Raw genomic sequence first — 27,734 nt, forward strand, 5'->3', positions numbered from 1 at the left:
TGAAATTGAAGATATTTAATACATATAATACAATATTTTCAATCCGTATTTTTCACAGCTGAAGATTGTGATTGTTATCAATGTAGTATTTTGAGTACCATACACGAAATACAGCCAGATCTAAAAAAAGGAGATATACATATATTAGCTTATTATTCAAATAAATAAGGATTTGGGAAAATCATAAATGAGATATTGTCAAAAATAACGAAATGAATATGTTATAACAACAATAATAAAACTTATAACCTCAGAATATTCAAACGTCAATTAGTGTGGATATCAAAGTGATCCAAAGTGCCTTTTTTTAAAACCCAGATTTCTTCCATCTTGGACGACTACTGCTTTTGAACTGCACTGCATGAACAATTAACATACTTCAGAAGATCTTTGCGTTGTGCTGATTACCAAAATCAATCCAGAGACGCTTCTCTCCACCTGCTAAAGAAGAAAAAAACATTATTAATTAAAGGGTTCATTCTCTACGAAATGTAAATTTAACTACTATTAATATTAAAAGCATTAACTTCAAACATTTTACTTAATGTTATTTAATATTTGTATATAATCTCTTACAAACTTTTCAATGTCTACTGTTTTCGATACGTACCCGTCTCTTTGTCAAGACACCAATTAAACCAACATACAAAACCCACTATACACCGGTAGACAAAGAAAAGTCCGTAAATGGTTAAATAAACATTTTTAATAACATTTAGTGAATTTAACTCTCAAAACTAGCCAGTAAAAGTAAATTTATTTCACTACTTCATGAAATTTAATCACATCTTAAATACGCATGCTGAAATTCGATGATCTTTTCCCGCCCAGACTACAAATTATCTGAAAACTTTATTTAATTAATAACAATCAGATTTTCTTAACAAGCCAAGAATTGGTATTAAAATCTTAAATGTGTTAATTGATTACAGAAAAAATATTTTAATTTCCACGTTTTTATTAATAATTAAGTTTATGTTAAGGTAGGATTTAAAATTGTATAAATAATAAAATATTTCAATTAATTTTACTAAATGTTTAAGTTTTGGCATAATGAACATACTTATTTGGAAATTCATTCGGCATATTCAATTTATTCGAGTGCTTTTGTATCAAATAAATATGTACCTGCGTAGTTAAACTGTATTTTATAATAAATTCAGCTTAAAATCAACTCAAAATTAGGATGCATTTTTTTAAATTTTCTGACGAAAACATACTGAATTGTTTTTGCAGCTATTTAAATCCGTCCATAATATAATGTTGCAAGTGCCCCGATTCAACACGGATTTCCTAGCGAGTTGGAGCATGGGTCATTCCTAGTTGTATGACTATGAACTGTGTCTCCGTAATCAACTAATTTATGTGTTTTGTTTTTGGTAAATAAATAAAATATGTATTATTATAAAATTCATGAAAAGTGAAAGCAAGTTACATATATGGGAAAAAACAATGTTATTTTTTGTTTTCTACATTTGCATTTTGAATCCTATTTTATAATATTATTGTAAAATACTAAACGATAACTATTTAAGTATGCCTGAATTTTATTAAATGCATCAAATAATAGTTTCACTATAAATGCATTTTCTTATGGAAACAAAAATCGTGTGATTTAATTGTTACATTAATAAATTACTTCACATTTAAGACAGATAAATACGAAGATTTTTATTGATAATGGCAGGCATTTTTAAAAGCCGGCAATTGGCCGCTTTTATTTTCACTTTTATCATTCTTCTTACATTTTTTACCATTCTTTCCATAAAGTATTTCAATATCTATGTCCGGACATTTATATTCCCTCCTCAAAAAATGCTCTCCATCTCTTATGAGATATACCTATATGTTTTTATTAAATAAGAATATTATTGATTACATAATATTATTTAATGATAAAACGCTTTTGCACTTGCAATGTGGTGGAAATTTTAAAACAATGGGCAAATAATAATATTTCATATAACTCAAAAACAAGCATACCATCAGCCGTTTCTACTAAGGAATAGGCAGAGAGGACAGAATGCCATATTACTCTGTCTTTGCATGCAGACTTCGTTTCCTCTATATTCATGCATCTTTTTATGCACGCACGCCAATTATTCTTACTCTTGATATGTCCTACTTCAAGTATTTGTTGGACTTAATCGCGCCATGTCTTTCTCTATGTTCCACATTTTCTGCATCCATCAACATTCGCATTGTAGATCCTTTAAGCCGTTCTTTTGCAGTCCATTTACTTTACATGTCCAAACCAACGCGGTACCTCTTTCTTGATTTTGTTGATAATGCTTGTCTCAGTTTTACATAGTTCACGGATCTATATTTGTGGACCTATCATACATCAAAAGCACTGCATTTTGACAGCATTTAACATCCTTTCATCATTATTTTTACAATTTCATACCTCGTTCCCAAACATTAGGGTCAGCACTAAAACTACATTGTGAAGTTTTGCCTCTCACGACAATCATTTGTTCGCAAAGATAGATTTCAGCGCACCTTTCACTCTTTTCCCGGCACTCACCCTCCTTTCAATATATTTCTCAATCTTTCCATCCCTAGTAAACATACTTCCCAGATACACAAATTCTTCCACCTGATTTAGAATATATCCGTTCACACTGATTTTACATTTAGTTATACTCTCATCCCTTTCAATAACCATTACTTTCGATTTATCAACATTTAACAAATCGCCTTTCTTGAATACATCATAGACTTTTGTTATTTTTGCTGTTTGTTTATATGACCCAATATCTTTAAACTCGGGACCCAAGCTATGAATACAATTAAAATTAATATTTATTTTGGTTCATCAAGCAATAGCCAAAATACTGAAAGTTTTAGTGAAAAAAAAGTGTTTTTACATAAATAAAACAATTCCCATTGGGTTTCCTGCTTGTCCATGCACTAGTGTTTTATAATGCTAGAAAATGTGTTCGACGGATCAAAAATACAACTACATCATTAACGGCAGGTAAAATGCAACATACGTAAGCACTGAATAATGTTATCGTCATCTGCATCATTACTTTTCTGCAGCCAGTGGTGCATAGGACACTGTTTTGGTAAACCAAGTGCAACGTATTATTTAATTTTAATTTTAATTTTTGTTTATTAAGAAAAACAACAGCAATACAAAAAAATATACACAACATTATAAAGAAAACATGAAATAAAGCCAAATCCGTTTTCCAAATAAGTACAATTATAAAAATCCAGTTCAGTTAAATATAATTCATAGAAGTGCATGTGTGCGAGTTTTTTTTTGAGGATGCGTGTGTAAAAAAGTGGAGTGTGGTTTTGGTAGGTACGTGAATATGTGTGTGATTGTATATGGGTGTTAGGGTAGGTTTAAGGACAGGGTAAGTGTGTATTTGATATGAGTGAATAGAAACAATTTAAAATTATAATGTAAAAATATATATTTTTTTTTTTATAACGAAACATAACTTTTTTCAAATAATAGTTTTTTAATTTTGGTTTTAAAAGTGAGTTTACTGCAGTTAAATATGTCTATGTTATTGAAAAATAAATTATTATTACGCGTCAAGCGAATCAGAGGAGAGTTCTGTGCACATTATACATATATAAATCTGTTATAGGAAGGTAAGGTGATCAGTCTTTCCCTTTAGGCTCCAGTTCTGCAATGGAGAAATATTGCATTTATAAAAATCTTTAAATATTTATTGCAGAAGGCAAAATTAACCGTTCACAATGGAGTCCTGGTGCCGACCGATATGTAGGGAGTGAGGGATGGGTTTGTAAAAACGAGTCTGAAAGTTAGCTGTATGGTGTCGAAATGTGACCCCTTAGTTGAATATCTGTTAAAATTATCTATGATGGGGGTACAAATGTGAAGATTCGTGCATTACATAACATTTTTTTTGTATTTTTTTTATATGGGAGCTGCTTATTTTTTGTCTTGTTTATTTTGTACTGTATTGACTGCAAAAGGTATGTTCCTTCTTATTACTCTATCTATTGGTATAGGATAATCGGCTGTGGCCTTGTTACAAAACTTCTCCGCATTTGCTTTAAGAAGAAGAAACCACAGAAAACTCATTTAGGAGGAAGCCGGACTATTGACAGACATCGACACACCTTCCATTCCACTTTGAGAGTGTCCGGCATTTTGCGTCCTCTTTTAATATCCTATTATGTAAGACTGAGATAAGCATTATCAACAAAATCAAAAAAAGAGTATGACCTTGGTTTGGACACGTAGAGTGAATGAACGACAAAAATATGCGGAAAACTAGGAAGACCGAGAAAAATATGACATTTAGATATGTCTTAAAAAACGACTTTTTTTAAAAGAAAATATCGATGGTCATAAAAAGAACCTTGTTAAAATATGACATGGTTTGAGAACGGCAACGCTCGAATAAGTGTTAGGGTAAGTTACTTTTTTTCTAGTTTTGGTATATTATTGTAAATAAATATTATGAGTTTTTTGAATTCTTATTTCGAACTTTTAAAAAAACATTCTTATCTTACACTAAGTAAAATTACATTTTCTATTTTTTGTTGTTCAATTTACGTATGATTAAAGATATACCTACCTCTCTTTTTAAAAATGAAAACGTTTTTCGTACTTCTTAATTTTTATATTCCATTTAATGATTTATTTTTAACACAATATGTAAGCGTGTTGATTGAATGAAATCATTGTGTCATAATATGAACGAGTACATTTAAACTTTTTATGCTTTTTCCTCTCGTTTATCAACTGTATATAATTTGAAGTGTTCACACAATATGTATTTTTTATAAAATAAAAGGCACCACGTGCCGTATTTATTGATAAATAAATAAAAATATTTTTTAGCCTAGTATATAATATAAAAGTTTTTAAAAATATTCTGAATCCTTAACTAAAATATTTTTTTAGTTATGACTATTTTATAGGATGTGTGATATATATATTGATAATTTATATGATGTATTTTCGTATTTATGTGACCTAGATATAAAAAAACAATCGTTTTTGCAGTATACCCCTGAAAATGCAATGTCGTATTGCTTTTCCATAAGTAAATTATACAACTAACTAAGTTCTTACATTTACCTTTTGTTATTTTATCGATGTTATGTTTACGCTATTTTATTACGCAATACATTTTCAAAGATACTCGAATACATATTAAATAAAATAAATGATTTTTTTCTTACATTTTTAGATTTAGAAAAAAACGTGAACCAAAATATGTGGTAAAAAACGTAGGTAACGGCAGTTTTTGTGTCGAAGAAGGTTTTTTTTGCTTTCACAAAACTACAGCAAAAACTCGGGATGTCCTTTCTTCCCGAATGAACAAAAATGTACCGTTATTCCACTACACTCCCCACACATGCATGTATTTACTATACCTACTGAAAGCAGGTAGATCATTGTGACCCGAAGGTTTCTATAATGTGTATACATTGAACGTCAGTTCTTACATGCAGGTAGCAGGTAAAATAGAAAGGAATAATAATATTCTTTTATGGATGTAAATCCTTTTTCCAGATTTATGGCATTTTGCGGTATTTTTAAAATAAAACTCACATATGATTCAAAAACAGAAGTTATAAAATATCAACCGTAGAATAGGTGTTATTGCATAAAAATGTTAATACTTAAATAAAATAAAATAAATGCGTGTAATAATTAAGAGGAAGAAAGGCGAATTTTTGGTACCTCCAAAACAGAACCAACCAGCTAAGGGAAGGTAACCCCGGCAGAAAAACCCACCAGAGAAGGTAACGAGAAACCACTCGGGTCATCTTTTCCCAGGAATCACTATGGCGAGTAGATCAAATAAGCAGTTCTCCTGGCTTCGGAATATAAGAGTAGCGCAGGACCGAGATGCTTTCGCTGTAGTGATCGCCAGCGTCTGGGGGACCTGACAAGGCACACGAAAGAAGAAGAATAATAATTAAAATCTGACTCTAAGTCGTTTGTATTATATTATATTTAAATATTGACAACAACAACAACAACAGCAAACCATCACGCCGTTTCCCCGTAGGGGTAGGCAGAGAGGATAGAACGCCATAACACTCTATATTGGCATACAGACCTAGCTTCCTCTACATTCATACATCTTCTCATGCACGGACGCCGATTATTCCTACTTTTGACATGTCCATCTTCAAATATTTGATGGACTTGATCGTGCCATGTCTTTCTCGGTCTTCCTCGTTTTCTGCACCCATCAACATTTGCATCGTAGATCCTTTAGCCGTTTATTCGCTGTCCATTCGCTCTACATGTCCAAACCAACGCAGCACCCCTTTCTTGATTCTGTCAATAATACATGTCTCAGCCTTACACGCTTCACGGATCTCGACATTTGTGCACCTATCATACATCGTTTTACCACACATTCGCCCGAGGGATCGCATTTCGACAGCATTCAACCTACTTTCATAATTATTTTTCCAATTCCATACTTCGCTCCCATACATTAGAGTTGGAACTAGAACTCCGTTGTGAACTGCTAGTTTAGCCTCCTGCGATAAATTTGAATATTTTTAAATGGTAAATAAATAATTCAGTACTAAAAAATTGTACATTTACTTTACTTTGCCAATACGTATAAATAAACCTACACAAAATATGATGTAGGAATATAATTTATAATTAAGTGTAAGGTATAAAGTTTTCTATCATAGTATTGTGTATACGTTTTTCCAATTTTCGTCATTCACCGTATTAATGAAATGATTAAAATTTAGATGTATCTCACAGTTAAAAAATGAAACAACAATTATAATTATTTACGAATCATAAAATTATTAGAAGTTTCCAATACTATAAATAAAACAAAAAATAAGAATGTGATAAAAGTGCCAATGAGAAGAACAACCAATCAAAGTTTATTGTATATACGTAAAATATAAATTCATAATATTTGAGAATATCTTTTTTTCCATCTTTTTTCTTAATGCTACTTCGTGAAGATTTGGGTACTTGTGAGATTGTTAGTAATTTCCGTTTGCGCTTTTTATACGAGTTGTGAGTGTCCCAGAATGAGTTGCGAGAGCAAAATTCGTTTAAGTATTAAACAAAACTTATTTTAATGTTGCGATAATAAATTCCGACGACTTGAATTAACCAAAAATTAAATAAATAAATTTGCTACCCATAAATAATCTAGTAAAGCAGCGAGCATCAGAATAAATAGAAAGTTACTTTATGAAACCAAAACAAAAAACCTCGTATAGATGCAGCAAGTATGTTCACGCGTTCTACTTATCTTTTGCAATTTTTTAGTACTATGATAGTGCATTTACCTATGCGGGACGGGGACGTATGATAGTCTCTCTCTCTCCATACCTGCTTCGGCAATACTCTTCCTCGTTGTTCATTGCCAAGGTAAAACGGGCGTTATGCACTGTTACGGCAGAGCTTATAGTCGCTATGGACAATCACGGCTGGTGGAGTGGTCGACCGTAACCGTGAATTCAATCCTCGACTGCACCGCATACTAGCCGTGCTTCCACAACTTTAGCTGCGATTATTTTTAGATTACTGATATCTCGACGCAGGTGGAGAGACTATTTGAGGAGATAAGTCTCGGCATTGACCGTAAGTGATCAGATGCCCATAAAAAAATATAAAAAAGGAAATATCACTTTTTTATATTTTAAAAATAATAAAAGTCTATGAAATACTGTCCAGTAAATAAAAAAAAACTAATTATTAGTAGCATAAAAGATACATTTAAATTTGTAATTTTGAATTCCCGCAAAAACGGGCATTCCTTGGGCCACGCCCCTAATACGTCACATTTTATTTTGAAAATACAATTAATTATTCTAAATCCATTTCATATATTTTAATCGATATTCGTAGTAGGTGATATTTCCCTATTCTATCGAGATTATTATCAATCTTGATAATACAGCATTTTAACTACGTGTATTTTAGTACCGTATTATTTATATTAAACTTATTTTAATATTAAAACGGAAGAGTGATGATTAAATATATTATCTCTTTTTTATAACAACAGATATGAAAGACATTTAATAGAAGGAAATGTAGAAGTCTAGGCATTTACTTCATACCTGTTGTAATATATTAATATCGATGGCTTCCAAGGGGATGAATCCAGTTCTTGTGTACAGAAATTTGGGTGGGCTCTATACATTGTTAAAAAAAAATATTATTAATTATTTATACATTTTTGCCATACTAGTTGATATCCCATCTCTGTTGCAAGATTTTTTTTATCTTCCCAATCATGTCACCAGAAGTCAAAATCTGCCATTTATTCAATCTTTTAAGAGCAACTTTTGTTTTTATTCCCCAATGTCCAGAATGTGTAGATGAGTCAATTCATCACACGACTTGGAATTATTTGCGATGGATCTTTCGGCTTTTCGTAGATCTCTTCGCGACTAAACAATGTGAGATGAAGTTGGATTGGCATGGTTTAGCTCGAGGTCTTATGTCTTTCGTTTTTATGAATATTTTGTAACTATTTACCATTATTGTTTTGCCTTTGGTTTGTCTTTGCTACATAGTTTTATGTTCTTTTTTTCAGTTTCTTGTATTTATGTTTCTTCATGTAACTGTTGTTCTTTTCGTTCAGTTTTTTGTATTTATGTTTCTTCATGTAACTGTTGTTTTTGACTTAAGCCGTATGTATAATAAATACATTCATTTCATATAAAATTGAACATATTTATTAGCAGGGAATCTGTATACCACTCGAGTATTTTAAAATGAAAATGAAATGCTATCTGGTTAGGTTAGTCTCCATCTAACATGACTGAGCCTAATCTTAGAATTGTTCTTCTAATATTAAAAGTAGTTTCATACCAATACTAAAAGACAGTAACTCAACAATCTAAAACTACTTTGCTATAAATAAATATCGAACCAAAAAACGAATTCAATAATTATTTTTAAAATTTGTCTTACCATAGATAAAAAAAATATTTAAAAAAGGAAAATACAGCGGCATTGATATAGATATCCATTACACTTAACATGTATGTTTTTCCTACGATTTATAATTTTAGTTTGATAAATTAAATAAGATATTGGTTTTAATTTAAGAAAATATTACATTTCCAATTGTCACCAGTGTTGACAAAATCCAAATAAATTCAACAAACGTCATTCGCGTACCATTCAATACACAGAACACATCACACTCCAAACTCACATAACAATAACAACACTAACACAAATAATATCAAATATACCTATTCTCATTCTACCTTGATGTCCTTGCTACAAAATTGAATTGTGTATACAATGCTGTGGTGTATACGTGCTGTGTTAGGTTCATGTTTTTTTTTCGTAAAACTGTATATACATTATATTCAACATAGTTCTGTGCGCACAACAATAAATATTAATAAATCAAATAAAAATTATGAAAAATACATTTATAAATGTATTTACATATTTTTAAAATCGCCGATCAGAATTGATCACTGTATTAAATTAATATATATATATATGCTTACACATCGTATATGTATATAAAAACCGCGTCCCACAGTTGAGGGTGCTTTTCCCAGGAACTCTGAACGTAACGGGTCCTCCGCGGGGCCCCGTAACAGCAGAGCAGACGTAACTAGGTTCGTTCACCCGAACCCATTGAGCGGCTGGCCCCGCATCGCTGAGGCCAACCCAGGCCCCGCAGTACCGAGCTGAGCCCCGGCCGAGGCACTACCACCGTGTAAAGTGTACTCCATACACCGCATGTGCGCTGCACGAACCACGATTGACAGTCTATAGCCTCACCTCAATACCACCGCACACAGTACACCGCGTGTACAGTGTGAGGCTACACTGAGCGACGGTCTATTGCCGGAAGAAACTTCAGTCATTGAACTTGAAATTTCCACTACCGCGCGCATTACGATTGCGAATAATTTCGCGAGTGTGACAATATCAAATGATAAGTGACATAAACGCAGAATCCACTGCGAAAAATGCATTTGAGTGCTGTGTTTACTATCGTTATCTTAGTGTATTTTTATCGCATGTGACCTTGCTGTACTGATTGCAATTAATTGTGATTAAAGAAAATAAACTAATTAAGTGCTACGTGATGGTGAAGTAATTACTTTTGTATTACATGTTGGTGCCTTTTGGAATACTATCGCGATGGATGCAATGGATTAATTTCGACAAAGATTGACACATTGGATACTTGTCATGTTATTTATTCTCTCATAAGGTAAGATAAATAATGAAAAATGTATTCTGATGCATGATAAAATCGAATTAAATTTAAATCATTTATACTTTTCATAAATAAAATCCGTACTTACATTTTTGCAGCTAATTTTTACATTCCCTTTCTTAGCTTATAGGAACAACAGAGCGGTAAAGCAGGAAACCTAAATCTAGTAGATCTAATTAAATTATTTCCGCATTTTCGTTCAAGTAACTTGTATGAACTTAAGGATGTACATTTAAAAATAAATTCTAAGTTACAATAACCGTACAAACTAACATCATTTTTAACTTTGATTTTATGTAAATAGTTTAACACGTTACTTGTCATTTTTAATTTAAAACAATATGAGAGTTTATCCAATTGTGAATGTTACAAAGTGTTTAAAGTGGCCACTTAAACCAGCCAATGACAAGTCATAAGCCATATAAAGTATTCTCCATCCCTGTTGTAATTTGTTAATTTTAATTTAAAAAATTTTTTTTTTAAATACTACCTCATGACTCTTTTGTAAAGCGTTTGAATTATTTCGAATCATAAGTTTCGACTGGGGTTAAATTAAAAATCTATTTTAGAACAAAATAAATAATATTAGGGAATTACACAAATTTTGTGATAACTTAATATCTGTTTGCTTTAATTTATGTGCATAATTTACCTCACAAGTTAATGTATGTACTAGTAAATTCGCCAATATAATACGCATTTAGGCAAGTATATGTGTGTTCGTATCCTGTCATGGGACATTACCATGTATCCAGAAATAATCACCCAAGGTCGCGAGACTCTGATTTATTTTCTGGTCACGTAGACATTTTCGAAGGCTTTAGAATATTCATTTAAGGTTTTGTACCTCGGAAGTAAAATTTATAAATATCTTTATCATAATAGCTATAAAATATAAATTAAAATATAGGTACAACATATAATACATTATGCACCTTAAAGGATAAACCACGGAAGTCACATCAAACGAAATAAGAAGAAAAGAAAAAAGATTTTGCGACTGTGCGATTTCCAAAACTTTATAACTTCTGAACGAATGAGATCATTTCAATCTATAAAGAGCTTTGAATGTAAAATTATTAGTATTTTGTTAATAAAAGTACACATTAAATTAACGTTTCTAGGATTACGGATGTTTTTTGCATTACAACAAAATGTACTTCGAATTTTTAATTTAACTTAAATAAAGCATTTTTATGACGAAAGTGGATGTTGATGTTTTATTCACGGATAAAATAACTTATTGTGATATTTTCTGCATTTTTAACTTTAAAATTGGAAAAGGTTGACTTCCGTGTTTTATCTAAGGATACCTTAAGAGGTACAATTATATCTATATTATTTACGGAAATTAAGTTTTTTAAAGGTTTAGGTATATTGTAGGCATCGTGGTGTAAAGGTCAGCGCGTTTTCTTACCGTGGAAGAGGTCTCGGGTTCGATATCCGACATAGTTGAAATGAAAATTTATTGAAAAGGGTGTTTTAAGAATAAAATATTTCATCGTCCCTAGACTGGCACCTGAAGCGTAAGACTGATCACCTTACCTTCGTGTAATAAAAATGATCAAGATACGTTGTGATTGGTGCACCAATGCAGTGACCTATGTATCATTAGGTGCCGAAAGGGAATTTTTGTGATGATTGATGATGTTTTTTATTTATGATAATTGTAGCTGTTGGTTATACGAATAAAGAATAAAAATTTAAAAAAAAATTAACATGAAAACAGTAAAAACTTACTAAATATCAATATGAAAAACATAATGTAAAATATACATAATATTTTTGTATTCGTTTGTGTATTTATGTGTCCATAATTACCGTCTCATGTTTTTCTCCTCTAAAAATTTTTGAAAACTTTTTAATAATTATAAATGGCAGAAACGCCGTAAATATTTCATATTTCAAATTAAACATTTTCCTGGGGTGCTCTGCACGTTAGTTCCTATCTAACCTCATATCATTTTTCTATTAAAGGATTGGCTGTTTTGTTGTTTTTTTTTCTCTGGTGGCCTCGACCTAGTGTTTTATTTGCACTTTGCGTATATTATGTTATACCCGTTCTTTCATCCATGTGCTGCAAGTATAATTTCAACAATCATAACTAATTCATACATGTAAAAATATAAACATGCAAACATGCCATTGATAATTCGATTTCAATATAGACTTTAATTTTTGCCGGAGCTGAAATTATTTTCGTAATACGTTAACATATTAACAGTATTAATACTATTTTATTTTGAGAATTACTTAAATAAAATAATTCTCGAATGGTCATAATTATTATGGCAATATAATATCATAATAAAGTGACTTATCATTCTGTTTATGTCGATGCAAAATAAATTACGTTGTAATTTCGTTTAAATAATTTATCCTTACGTAATCAAATCAAGTGATCTAAAAGTAACATCAACACTCAAATAAATATATTCAATACCGCCGTATTCATGACTATTGTTCACAAGATTGATTATTGCCTGTGTATATTTTTGGCAATGACACTTAACGAGCAAACATTAATTTATCATTCTTACCCGCTCATCTGCGATAAAAGTTTTAGTGCAAAAGGGTACTTTTCACAAATTGCATTGTTATGAAGTTGGTATGCTATTTAGGTGCTTCTTGGTGCAGGTTCTTCAGTAATTGAAAATTGTCAGCGCCTACAAGTATACGGAGAGCTACTTTGGTCCTCCACTTAGAGTCTGACCAGCTCGGGTTGGCGAACGGCCAGTTTTAGTACTAAAGTTAACTCATACATTTCATAAAGATAAATGCTACGCGAGCGCCCTCACCGCTTTGCCAATTAGAATTGGTCGGACTATTGTATCTGCTATGTGATATAATAATATTTGGGGCCGTCAAACTCATGAAAAGTCGGTCGTTGAACTCCCACGGTTCTGGCTGACACTGAATGCCAAACGAAAGAAGACTTTAACCCCCTTTCTTTAAAGACTCTTGCCTTCTCGCCGGTGTTAACACTTTTTTCAAATAAGCGACTTACGAGATGACGTGTTTGAGAATTGCGCATAATAGATTATTATTTATGTTTTTATTTTTCCAAACGCAATAAATTGACTCAAATCACGTAAAAAAACCTCAGTTGACAAATAATCTTAATATCGTAAGATAATATAAACATCCGGGTAAACAAATAATTGTACAAAATAATCCATTCCGAATAACCATGCGTGCACTTTTTAAGTTTTTGACATGTTAATAAATTTTATTAACTCAAAATTCCAATAAGAAATGTGATTTTTGTATAGAATATCTTTTGCAACTTACTACATATTATCTTATTAGAAGTTTTACATTTATTCTACTTTCAAGTTTGAAATTTGAATTCGTAAAATGCCAACGTCGATAGCTATTCAAGATAAATTCTCGACATGTGCACTTTTTCGAAAAACTTGTTTTTTTTAGTATCTATGGCTAATAATGATTTTAGATAATTTAGCAAACAATCATACAATGTGATTTCTGTTGATAGGTGAAATATCAAATTATTTATCTTTTGTTCATTTTTATTATTTATTTCAATTATCAACTGGATACAATTTAAATTAAAACAAACAAAGCTTTACTCCATTTCTGCAGAAGAAAAATGTAAATACAATAATCCTAGAAAAACAATGAAACACATTGAATATTGGGAAGAAGTAGTTTATGAAGAAGTGGAACTAAGCAGGTAGGAGGTAGCAGATCATATACGATTAAATGATAAAACAAACATAAACTTATTGAATCGGGTTGTGGTCCCGTGGCTAGTGATGCGGACTCACGGGCCAGAGGCCCGAGGTTAAAACCCCACTCTACCCCAACTTGATTTCCATTCTCTAACAGTGAGTTATTCACAACTCGTTGAAAATGGCCACCAAAATTGAAATATTTGGGTAAATTATAAGAACGCTATTTTTTTTTTTATTAAAAAAAAGAATACATATTTAATTTTATATTTTACTGCAATATCTTCTTATGTGCATTTGTTTTAACATTATAGCATGAATACCAATATTATAATAATCGTTGCAGTTGTTAGGTTATAATATATTTTTTAAATATATCTACATTCTTACATTCCCGCTTCCCTTCCTATTTTTCTATGCCATTTTCATTCAATTTCATTTTACTCCTAGTCAACTGTACGTTTTGTTTTATATTATTTCCATGCAAAAAGTTTTTGTTTTGCATGATTTTTTAAATTCTGTATGACTTTGTTGTTTTCTGCCCGTGTCCAGGCCGATAAAGAATACAGTTCTATTTTGTAAATTGGACCAGGGTCCTGGACGAGTCTTGTTGATTGCTTTTATGCAAAAGTCCTGAAAAAAAATCAATTAGAAAAACATGCGCCTCTTTAACTCGTTTGCCTATCATGCCTGAGGTCCGATAAAATATTTGTTTTTAAAGATGGTTTTCCACAGAAATATTTCATTGTGCCTTGTCTGTCACCTGAACCGTAAGAATAATCACCTTACCTTACTGTCATATGATCGTTATTAAATAAAACCAAATAAAGTTTCTGTCCCCTTTTCATTTTATAATTGTAAACGTAAATATTCGATTACCAAACGATATTATTATATATCCAATAATAATTATTATAAACATCATATTAGCTGTAAAATGTAATTAACATATTCATGTATTTGGGACTTAAAAAAGATTTTCGCTGTTTTTTCGTGAATATTAATGTTTTATTTTTAAAAATTAGTAAAAAGCATTTCATTTAAAAAATAAAATAAATTTTCAAATAAAAAATCTTCTTTGTGACGATAATATAAACCTTGAGCTGAGACAACGAATGGTCAAATGTTATGTATGGTGTGTCTTACTGTACGGTGTAGAGGCCTGGCCTCTAAAAGTTAATATTATAAACCGCCTTGAAGATTTTGAAATTTGAAACCGCCGTAGAATGTTAAGAATATCTTGGACCGATATGATAATCAACAATGAAGTATTATGTAGAGCCAATACTAAAAGAGAACTATTAACAGAGAACTAACCACCACTGTAAAACTCCGTAGATTAGTATAGATTTCATATTTTGGCCATGTGTTGAGAGGTGATAAATATGCCATACTTCAGCTTGTCATGAAAGAGAAAATCGAGGGACGTAGAGGGGTCGGAAGAAAACAGCTTTCCTGGCTTCGAAACATCCGAGAATGGACCAAGATTAGAACTGTGGAGAAGCTGTTTTGCACTGCTCAGGGTAGGTAAGTTTTCTTCCAAGTGATTGTCAACGTCATGGGGACCCGACATGACACGTGAAGAAGAAGAAGATGCCATTAAGAATATTTGTCATCGCTAGCGACTACTTTCTCCTATATTTCTGCCAGAATACCATATCGAGAGAATGACTCATCTTTTAATGTTATTCATGAATAAAGCCATTTTTTGCCATCTTCATAAGAATGTAAGTGCTGCTCACCAAGGCCACGAGTCGATCAATCGGAACACGTGGTAATCGGAAGGAGTAATGTCCGGTAAATACGCCGGGTGGGGTAGGACATCCCACTTGAGCGTTATCAAGTATGTTTTGACTGGCTTTGCAACATGTGGTCGAGTGTTGACATGCTGCAAAATTCTTTTGTCATATCTCTCCTTGTATTGCGGCCATTTTTTATTCAATACTTGGCTCGAACACAACAATTGTAGTCGACAGCGACCTCCCATGATGGTTTCGGAGGGTTTGAGAAGCTCATAATACACTACACCCAGATGGTGCAGAGCAAATATGATGATGATAATGATGATATTTGGTGATGTTCCAACAGAGCAAGGTCACCGTAGGTCTCCACATTATATGTGCTTCAAACGCAGACTAAAAAATATAATGCAATGAAATTCCCACCAAATACTTTTTTTCTGTCACGAAATTCGACATGGTTAACCCTATAAAAAAAATTATGCTTTTATAGATTTTTTCTTGTGACTGACAATAAATACGAGCTATAAAAAAATTGCATCATCTTATGTACAAAACAAAACAGTAAAACAAAGTCAGTTTTACTGAAGTTGAATATTGTGGCTATATATTAGAAATATTAATATCATAGATTTAAGGTTTAATCGCTGATCTACCACAACTTTACAATCATTTATTCCATTCAGAATCAATTGCACTAAAATTGATAAAAATTGTCCTTACAATGTATAATGTTTACCGATACCGTTTAGTGATAAAAATGTCCATTAGATGGTGAAAGCGCTAATTGGTTAAAAAAATAAATGGAAGTGAACCAAGTATTTTTAATTAGTAGCTTATATGTAAATATAAGTTATTGCATCATTAAAAATGATAAGTTTAAATAAATTTAAATAAAATGATTACAGCGTTTTCGTTATAAGAATAATAATACTTTGCTTCATTAAAGTATTCGACAGAATACCAGGCTAATAGTGTGAACTGTCCTTTAAGAATTGAAATGAAAAATAAATTGCGGAAGACCGTATTGAATACGAGTAAGTTTTCTATTTATTTTTAAATCTTTCAGATGCAAAGATATTTTATGAGTCACAACTTTCTTATTGTTTATAAGCGTTATGACTAATGACTTCATAATCAATTAAATTAAAACAAGTAACCTCAAATAAGAAGTATAAAAAATTGGTATCCGAATGTTATATGATTCTTTGTAAAAAAAAAATGTTTTTTTTCTTTTACACGTAAATATTATAAGCTTACATAAAAATTATGTTAATCTTTATTCTTTAAATAAATCTCCGGCTTGCATAGTGTTAACAGAAACTTACCTGAACAACGGTAGTAATCATTTCAACCTACCGGGATACAATTATATTGCAAAAATATATCTTTTTACCAGCAATAAATACGAAATTATCCATGTAATGGAAATTTTATCTTACACTAACTCAATGTCCAAGGCCCAATGTCACATGAAAATTGGTTACCCGTGTTAAAAACAGTGGATGCTGAGTTATGCTCTGTGAATTGAACAAATCTTTTCGAATGATATCGTGGCGTCGAAAAATAAAAAATGTATTAAAAACAGTATCTCTAAATATCGTAAAATTAAACCCTGGATCACACATGCCCAAGTGGTTTCAGTACGGACAAAGGAAAATGTTTTTTAATTAACTAAAAAGCATCCAAATGATAAAACCTTGAAAAATATAAGAATGAATTAACGTTTATAATTCAAATCAGAAAATGAAAGTAGTTTAAGAGTAAAATTAAAGAAGAGAATAATATCAGTAAAAAACTTGGTTGACCGTCAATGAAAACGAACGAACTATTTGAAAATCTTAAACACATTGGTTTAGGAGGAAAAAAAAAATTGTGGCTAAAAATTTATATCACTAATCGTACAAAAAACGTAAAAAATCTAAATATCTTAAGCCAGTTTGAAGAATTAAATATTTCTTCACCTTAATGTACTGTTTAAGGTTGTTTATTATTTGTCATATATGTGAATGAAATTTATGCTTTAAATTTGAAAAGTAAAATAATATCTACAGACGACACCAATTATATCTGCAGACGACACCGTTTTGATAATAAATGCATTGACCTATATATAAAGATGTTAAAAGTAGTGCCAACCAAGATATCAATTTAATAATAAAATGGTTCGATTTCAATCTGTTATCACCGAATAGTAAAAAAAACATTCTTCCTACCCTTTTCAATAAATCATTGTGATCTTCCTACTAACTTTAATGTCATTTTATACGGTAAGAAAAACCATATTAATCATTTTGTTCCTCCGAATATGTACGACAGTAAAAAAGTCTAATAATATTAAGTACCTTGGTATTATCCTTGATAGAAATATAAAATGGAAATTACAAATAAATGCTACAGTTTAAAGAGTTAGAAGAATTATTTACATATTTGTTAGATTAAGAAACATCTTCTTTTCAAAAAATATGAAAACTGTTTTCTACGCAATCATACAGTCTATTCTGCAGTATGAATTCATAAGCTGGGGAGGAGCTTATAAGACAAATTTAAGTCCACTTTTGACTGCCCAAAAAACCATCGCTAAAATTGAAATAATAAAGGCTTGAATTTACCCTTCAAATTTATTTTTAAAGAACTAGATATACCTTCAATTTATGGCATCTTAAAAAAAAACTCAATTTTACAAACTTTTAAAGAAAAAAAACCTAATTTACAAAATTCTCGAAACCCTACATTTCCAAATAATTTAACTTTACGCAGATGCAATACAACTGCAGTTTTAAATCATTATTCATATGTTGGGGAAAAAAACTTTAATAATCTTTCAGAAATTTAAAAATCAATAGCAAATATTAAAACATTAAAATCTAAATATAAAAAATACATGAGACCCACCCTATCTTATACTCCATACAGTAGAAAATTTTGAATCTTTTTGAATATCATATCTAATTTTTAGGAATTTTTGAAAGTAGCCTAAATACTGTCGAAATGCGACCTCCCGGGTGAATGTATGGTAAAACTATGTTCGATGGCTGTATAAATATCAAGATCCATACATAACGTAAGGCTATAAAAAGCATTATTGACAAAATCAAGAAAAGAGCTCTGCGTTGGTTTGGACATGTAGATCAAATGAACAGCAAAATGATGGCTAAAAATATTTTCCATTGTAATGTTAATGGACGTAGAAATAGAAAAGGGCCGAAAAAGATATCGCATGACCAAATCCAAAAAATATTTGAAGATGAACATGTCAAAAATTGGAATAATCGTCGCGCGTGCATAAGAAGATGTATGAATGTAGAGGAAGCGAAATCTGTCCGCAAAAGCAGAGTGATATGGCATTTTATCTTCTCTGCCTACCCTTACGAGGCAACGACGTGATGGTTTGTCGTCGTTGTTTTACTTTTCCACAGAGGGTGGAATACAATCTCTGTTGGCTTAGCCACTTCACAACTCCGCTCCGGAATATCTATAAGAACTATTCATTCCAGATGAACTAGCTGACAGACAGATCAGCTACATTTACAGCGAGAAGAAAAGTTATTGTGCCTCTATGCGACCAGCGCACTTAATTCGGCTAACGCGCATTTGGGGTCGCAGGCCCAATGGCATGGAATGCTCTCCTAACAGAGATGCGAAGCTGTGAGAGTGAAGCGATGTTTCGAAAAAAAAAACTGAAAACCCACCTTTTCTCTAAATCATTTCAGTTATTTCGTAGCATGTGATGATAAGATAAATTGTTTTACTTAAATTACAAATTTTAGGTTACAATTAAATTAATAGTCATATAATCACTTTGTAAAGCTCCCTTAAGGTTACTAAAATATCGCCTATATAAGTTATCCAAAATAATAATAATAGTCATATAGTGTTTTCAACAATATTTTGAGTTTGTCCAAACTTCCGTAGACATGGACTGGATTCAACTCCCTGGGGAGCTGTTAACATTAACACCTTACAAAAGAGATGAAGAACACCTTAGAGAAGGTAAAATAGAAGTGTAGGCATCTATAGGGCTTATGACCTGTCATTGGCTGGTTTAAGTGACTTTATTGTTGATAAATCCACCTGGTCCATGAAGAAGTATAGAAATTGAAAAAATAAGATTTTCAGGCCTTGCCTAGTATGTAGGTGAAATAATTCAATAAGATGAATCTCACCCGCATAAATAAAGGTTTCAGCTCTTTTACTTCACAAACATCAACAGATGAAAGAATTGAAGGAATATAGATGTTCAAATATGGGCAGAATGGTGAATGTTACACAGTGTGTAAAGTGGCCACTTAAAATAGCCAATGATAGGTCATAAGCCCTGTAGATGCCTAGACTTCTATATTACCTTCTCTTAGGTGTTCTTCATCTCTGTTGTAATGTGTTAATATAGTGTTTTAATGTTAAAGTTATTAATATAATTTATTTCAACTTTGAACCATTATTTAGGAATAAAAATATTATTTATGTTTCACTACGAGACTGACAAAAATCGTAAGCAGATAAATCAATATGAAACGACGAACTTCAAAAATATTTTTACCATTAAAATTCTTTACTGCTCACTAGTTAGATCTCATCTAGGATATGCTTCTCCAATTTTGTGTCCATTCTTTAGGACTCATATCATATATATCGAGTTTGTCTAACACCGTTTTCCAAGAAAATTGACATGATTGTTTGAATTGCAAAATGGTAATTTTTCCTACTTTAAAATAGCGAAACGTAGAACGGAGATGGAACAAATATGCATTTTCAAATTACTCAATGCTGTAAGTATTGCCCCATCTCTTTTTCAATCAATTTCTTTTCGTGTTCCTAACCGTGTCACCAGAAGTCAAAATCTGCCATTTATCAAATCTTCTATGAGCAACTTTTGTTTTTATGCCCCAATGTCCAGAATTTGTAGATTAGTCAATTCGTCACACAACTTGGAATTCTTTAGAATAGATCTTCCAGCTTTTCTTAGATCTTTGTTATTAACCCATTGTGGAATAAGATAGATTGGCATGGATTAGCTCCAAGTATCGTATGTTGATCGTGTTTATGAATATATTGTGCACCATTATTTTATTGCTCTTGTTTATATTTATATATGTAGTATTATGTCCTTTTTATTCCGTTTCTTGTCGTTAGATTCTTTATATAACTGTTATCATTGATATAGGCCGTACACATAATAAATAAATAAATAAGGAATATTAGTTATTAAATAAATGTTTTTCAATTAGTTTAAAAAAAAAATATCTATCAAAGCAGTCCTAACCCATTAATTGAATTTTCTGTGTACATCGATTTAAACACGTTCTCAAAATGATTTAAAAAAATAAGTTTTTATTTCCATGTCTAAAATACATATTTATTACGCAAAAATAAAACATTTTACGCAAAGAATTATTAAATATAAATTTATTAATAAAACACTTTGTTATTAGACCACTTGAGTTCAATTTAAATCAAAACTAAAGTTTCGGAAAACACATTTTAATCAACTCATAATGGTGGTTTACTGGGCTTCTTTTAAATAACTGTGTAGATTTTTGAAATATGTACGTTTAATATTTTACCTACATTGTGAAGTTTTTGAACTCCTAACCATGCCTCTAATTCTTGGCAAACGTTAGTTGTGACCGATGTTTGACATCAAAAATAAATTAATTAAATGTGGTTTATCTATTTGTTACGTTTTTATTATATTTTTTACTATTTAAAAACGTTTGCAATAACAGTATGATCATAAATGTATTATTAGTATTACTACAAATGAGTAAAGTTTTATTTCCTGGCTTTGAAAGCGGTTTATACGTATATGTGCCCTTGTAAGCTGGGCTGTAAGTTTTAAACAAAAAAAGCGTATTTACAGTGATTTATTAAATTAATATTTTAGTAAAAATTACTGTTTTATAAATATGTATTAAACATAAATTTCAAAAGATAATTTTTATAACAGTTTTATTATTTTGATGATAATAATATCTTCATATTAAAATTCAATAAATGGGTTACGCGTCAAACAGTGCTGATCCATATTGGCAGTAAAATCTCACTGACTTTGATCAGTGATTTACTACAGCCGGCCAGAATACGCAATACGAAAATAAATATATTTTTTACAATTTTTTAATAAAAAGGGTCTATAGAATACTGTCCAGTAAAAATATAGTTTTGCGGCTTATCAGTAGCTTAAAAAATATTTTCAAATTTGTAATTTTGAATTCCCGCAAAAACAGCCATTGCATTGGTCACGCCCCTAATACGTCACGATTCATGCTCATTTTTAGCTTTGTTTCAAACCATTAAAAAAAATTTGGAACATCGCCACGAATCTTGGTGTCACAACTTGATATGCCAAACATGTCGCGTTTTTCTCGTGGCATATTTTTTTTGTTTTTTTTTTATAAGTTATAAATGAAAAAAATTCTCCAGAATATTGATTTTTAACAAACAATTAATTATCCTAAGTCTATTTCATATATTTTTATCGGTATTCGTAGTACGTGATATTTCCCTATTACAGCACAAAATATCTTAACTATAACACCATGGAGGCCGGAGGCGGGGAAGATTTTAATTACCTTTATCCAGTTTTATTATGATTTTGGTATGTCTCACCTTATTTCGATTGTAACTGATCTCGGGACCCGTCAAAACGTCATCCTCGGTACCCTCTCGTGAGCTGCGTACCCCGCCCGGCCCCGCCCCCGCCGCGGCCGCCCCGGGCCCGCGGCCGCTCACCGAACCAGTTGTGGCTGAACAACGGTTCTTCTGCAGTCACCAACCTCTCAACGTCTTCCTTGTTCCCTGCTCCCCGCTCCCCGCCCCTGCCTCCGCCCCTGGCCCTGCTGGAGAAACACAGCACATTACATATGTTAGCGTGGCTCGTGAGCTATTCACCGAGATGGCGGAATAAGACAAACCCATCGATCTTGCCCGTTGATTGAGATATTACAACAAAACGGTAAAACATTTATGTTGCTGTTGCTGAGAATTGTCTTGATGACACGAATATTTAATACAAATCGTTTATGAAAGATAACACAATGAAGTAATGAGTAGATCTTAGAATTAAGAATAGTCCAGAAACCACATACGCACATCAAACAGAAGGCGACTCAACTATTCGTAAATGAGTAGGTTTACGTTTTGACCCATTAGTTTTTTTGTAGACGTCGCTCAGTACGCAATTCACTTAGAACGATAAGTTCATGCTTCTACCAGCTGAGACAAATTAAATGCATACGCAAAAATTTGCTGGTTGATGCCGCCCGTCAATTAATAAATGCGTTTGTAGTGTCTAGAGTCGATTATTGTAATGGTATCTATGCAGGTCTACCAATGAACAAAATGACTTGCCTACAATCTGTATTGAATGCCGCAGCGAGACTTATTTTCGGAATCTCTAAGTTCAGTCATATCACTCCACTACTTCGGGAACTACACTGGCTACGTTTTCCACAGAGGGACAAATACAAACTCTGTTGGTTTATGTATAAGTCACTGCACAACTCTGCTCCGGAATATCTAAGGGAACTATGCATTCCAGATGAACTAGCTGACAGGCGTCTCACGCTTAGATCAGCTACGTCTACGGCGAGAGGAAAAGTTATTATACCTCTACGCAAACAGCGCACTAAATTTAGTGAACGCGCATTTCCGGTCGCAGGCCCTATGGCATGGAATGCTCTCCCAGCAGAGGTGCGAGGCTGTGAAAGTGAAGTGATGTTTCGGAAAAAACTAAAAACCCACTTGTTCTCTAAATCACTTGAATAAATCCGTAGCATGTGACAACAAAATAAATTGTTTTAATTAAATTACAAATTTAAAAGCTTCAATTAAATTAATTTAACAATAGAATCACTATGTAAAGCGCCCTTGAGGTATTTTATTACGAAAATGGCGCTATATAAGTTATCCATAATAATAATAATAATAATAAAACTCCTGATTCGAATTAAACCATGCCGTGTTGTGTCTTTTCAAAATGTAGAAATACTGCTAGGATTTAAAAAAAAACAGGATTCAATCACATTTCATGTGTAATTATCAAATGAATGTGTTTGGTACACATGCATTACTTAAAAGTTGAATTATTTTTCCATCTGTCAGATTGTTGCCAGAGTAGTAAAAAATTTTACCCTACTTTGCTCATATAATAAGAGAAATAATGAAAATTGAACTTAGGATTAAACAACGCAGTGGTGAACATTTGGCTGGCATTATCTTTAAAACATAAAATATTATTTAACATGATATAAAAATATCCGTTTTATGTAAAATAAAATTTGTTTTGTATTTTAAGTTCAAAGTTTATTAATTCAATTACTCCTTTTAAATGACCCTTTACTTATTTACTCTGTTGTGTCAATCAATTTTTCCGATTGCACAATAAAATTTTAGAAAAATTAACGAATTGTTTTTTTTTTACCTTACAATTGTGTTATGGTTATATTCTTCGCGATCTGGCAATATTACTCGGTGACTTCAAATATGCGCATAGCGAAAATGTGTCTAAGTGGGGAATTATTGGACACAGTCCGATGTATTCAAATATGATTCTACGCTCCTTCTGGATTATAGGTACATAAAAAGCATCTTTAAAGTCATTTTATTATCTCAAAACGCATGTTAAATAATCATCATTATAGGGCACTGCATAAGTACACCAAATACACCTTATATCGATGAATGAAAAGTAATTAACCTTACGCTTCAGGTGCCCGTCCGGCAACATGGAATATTGCAGTGCTGAACAACCTTTTTAATTAATATTTCATGTTGACCTTCCTATGTGAACGCGACAACCACTACGCTACGAGGCGGACTCTTCTCTAGTCGATTTCTTTATTCGGGTTCTGGTTCTAATTCACACACAGAACCTCAGAAACAGTGCTCTTAATCCGCCAGAACAGGAAAAATGTTTAATAATAAAAAGTATAGTTACGAGTTTAAACTTTACTGTTCTATAAAAAACACTTGTGAAGAAAAATTATAATTACAGTATTTTATTAATGGTATCTATTGTAATAAATCAACTAGGTTATTTTATTTTGTTAAAAGGTTTTTTTTTACTTGTTAATCTGCAGTGAGACATTGATTGTATAAGGGCGGGACATTTTCAGAAGAAAATATTCTCACTTCAATACGACGCAGAAATTCAGTTGTATAGAATAATCTTCTCGGCAGTTATGGGGTGAAGGGAGGCAGGTAGAGGGGGAGTACTCTTCTCGCTTTACTCGTTTTCGGTGGTCAAAGGCCGTTGAACTCCGATGGACTCGATACATTCACTCGCGCAAAAGATCCATTCTTTATTCGCCTCAACAACCAAATAGACCAACTTGCTCGCCGATCATAGATTGCTTAAAATAGGTAAAATAAGTATTTTTTACTGATCTAATAACTAATATTTACATTTAAGTTATCAATTTAAAAACACTTGGTAAACTTACACTTATTTATTTGACCAATTAGCGCTTTCATCCACAAATGGGCATCTTCAGACTGGTGAATATTATACAGTGTAAAGTTAATTCATACATTTAAAAATAAGTTGAAACCGTTAAGATACATTCCTCACGGCAAATAGTAAAAAATTTCCTTATTATTTTTTTTAACAACTCATTTTTTAAATGAAAAAAAAAAATTTTTAATGGAGACAATCCTTCATGTCTTCGACCAGCATCTGTTCCATTATAACTTTGCTAAGAATATTTCTTAATACTCGGAAAATGTATGAAAATAATTGTATTTTGTGCCATCACGGTTGGGTACAGACTGAATAATATTAAATTTCCACCTGAGCTGGTATTCCGAACACAATTACGTATTAAATAGCGCGCTATACATGCGTTCGGAATAGCAGCCCTGAAAAGGAGAATTGGTTGAGGTCCCGTGGCTAGTGTTGAAGACTCGCTGATCAGAGGTCCGAGGTTCGACCCCCACCCTACCCCAACTTGATTCGAATAGTTATTTACAACTCGTTGAAAATGGCATTGAAATTAAAATATTTGAGTAAATTATAAGAAAGTATGTATATATATATTATATTTTTATCAAATAACTTACTAGCGTTTCAAATGAATCTTAACAAATAACATTAGAATGAATAATTAAAGGTTGTAACTCTCTCATTTTCGAAACATTGAAAGGAAAAAGAAGGAGAAAAACTCTTATTATTTAATAAACTTTGTTACGTATCTAGGTACCTTCCTTATATTTGAAACAAAAAATAATTACAAAATAAATCGACTAAAACAAATAAATAAAAAACAGAAGCAAAAACAAAATTTCACTCGTTTGTCAAATCGTCCAAATTGTCATTTTATCCATTTTGTGGGTTAATATTACATATAAAATAGTATATTGACCTAATTTAAATCTCTCAAAGGATTGCAAAATCATGACCCGGACTCAATTAAATAAATTTGTAAAAAAACTATTACGGAGTTTGGGTAGAGAGAAATCGGAAAATTTACTCAAACACATTATTAAATAATAAATAGTATAATAAAATATTGTGTCATCGTCATCATCGCCTGTATTATAAATTAAATAGAAGATGGCCATGTTATTGTTTATCTTTAAATAAATAAATTTATTTTAAAAGGAATTGTTTATTTTAAAATAAAAATGCCTGCCTTAAAACAGGATGTACGTAACTACGTAACTCTGTCTGCCTAACTAGGCAGACTAGACATAATCCAGAGAAATATATCGCTTAAAACATTTAGTCTACTATCTCTATCTATAGAGAAATGTAATTTTTGTTAATATACCGTAATTATCATTATTATATATTTCTTAGTAGCTTTTGACTAACCTTCTCTATACCTCGACAATTCTTTACAGGAATTCAATAAGTCATCTGGTATCAAAGGTGCATTAGAATTGTGATATAATCGGAAACAGATGGTAAATGATAGATCTAGGTCACCAGATGTGCATAAAAGTATGGTATCATCCGTACTCATTTTTTTCACAAAAATGATTACAATCCTTCATATAAATAAACCACGCATATGTGTAGTAAGTAAACGATACGACAATGGGCCTTAAAGTGGTAGAATAAGGATAGGAATACTATTCTTATTATATTGGTAAAACAATGTTGGTATTCCCATCTTTATTTTATCACAATGCCTAGGCGTTACTTTATTCCAAATTTATAAGTAAGGCCCAATGCCTTTTATGTTGCCAAATTACCTGCGTGCAATACCATTATCGCAAATAATAATTAAAACAATCGGCACAAATCATTTCATTTACATCGTTTATGTGATTTGTTTTGTTTATTTAAACTCACACTAATAACTGCATTTTTGCATCTTTTTAAAATCATTACTAGGAAATCTAATTATTTTTAGAAAAAAAATAAGGATAAAATCAAATAATACGCATGTTTTCCCTAAATTATATTGATTCTTATATCACTATATTATCATACTTCAGTATTTTCAATCAAAAACATTTTTCTTTGTACTTCTTTTTACGTTCTCCGCAATAAATTTAACATTATATTAATTTGCGTTATCAATTTTGATGAAAATATTCATTGTAATTAACACAAAGCGTTTTATGAACAATCTTTTCTTTTAAAGTTTAAAAAAAAACGGTTTTTTGCAATCGTATTCAACGGCTTTTATATTGGAGAACATTCATTATATTGCAACGGGTTATGGTCCCGTAGAAGTATTGTCGACTTATGGACTAAAGGTCCCAGGTTCAAATCCCACTCTATCACAACTTGATTTCCATTTTTTCAGCACAAATTGTTTATGACTTTTAGTAAATGGTCTGAAAATTTAAACATTTGAGTAAATAATAAGAACTATAGTATTTCTATTTTAAAAAATAAAATAAAATAAAATAATAAATTATTATATAATTTATTTTTCTGAAGAATATTATATTTAACTGTTGTATAATTGTAACTAAAAGCAATCGCTCCTACACATTTTCTTTTTTAAATTCTTTTTTCTTAAGAAAATTGAAATATTTCTACTCAAATTTGTTGTTAAATATAAGTTTTCGTCAAGTATCTAATAACTTAACAATATTTTAAGTTTGTCCGAATGTTTGTAGACAAAAGACTGGATTTCACCCTCTAGGGGGTC

General features: G+C 31.4%; 1 protein-coding gene and 1 long non-coding RNA gene across 3 annotated transcripts in view; one reads left to right on the forward strand and one right to left on the reverse strand.

The window, feature by feature from the left end:
• Positions 1–26,839, reverse strand: LOC148279176 (uncharacterized). The gene is made up of 4 exons (XR_015822958.1): positions 26,824–26,839; positions 22,237–22,373; positions 5,684–5,888; positions 1–441 (listed from the first exon to the last, which is right to left on the reverse strand). It is a non-coding gene; the product is annotated as an uncharacterized LOC148279176 (long non-coding RNA).
• Positions 9,564–27,734, forward strand: part of Blimp-1 (PR domain zinc finger protein 1) — a 58,605-nt gene continuing 40,434 nt past the window's right edge. Inside the window, exon 1 of one of the 2 annotated variants that reach the window (XM_088230362.1) lies at positions 9,564–10,190. The gene's annotated coding sequence lies outside the window, so the exon portion shown is untranslated. The remainder of the gene's footprint in view (positions 10,191–27,734) is intronic. The other variant, XM_088230361.1, reaches the window with a different exon arrangement.

The sequence above is a fragment of the Micrasema longulum genome, unplaced genomic scaffold (assembly GCF_059751315.1).
Source record: "Micrasema longulum isolate JH-2025_06_02 unplaced genomic scaffold, ASM5975131v1 h1tg000747l, whole genome shotgun sequence".
Classification (NCBI taxonomy): domain Eukaryota; kingdom Metazoa; phylum Arthropoda; class Insecta; order Trichoptera; family Brachycentridae; genus Micrasema; species Micrasema longulum.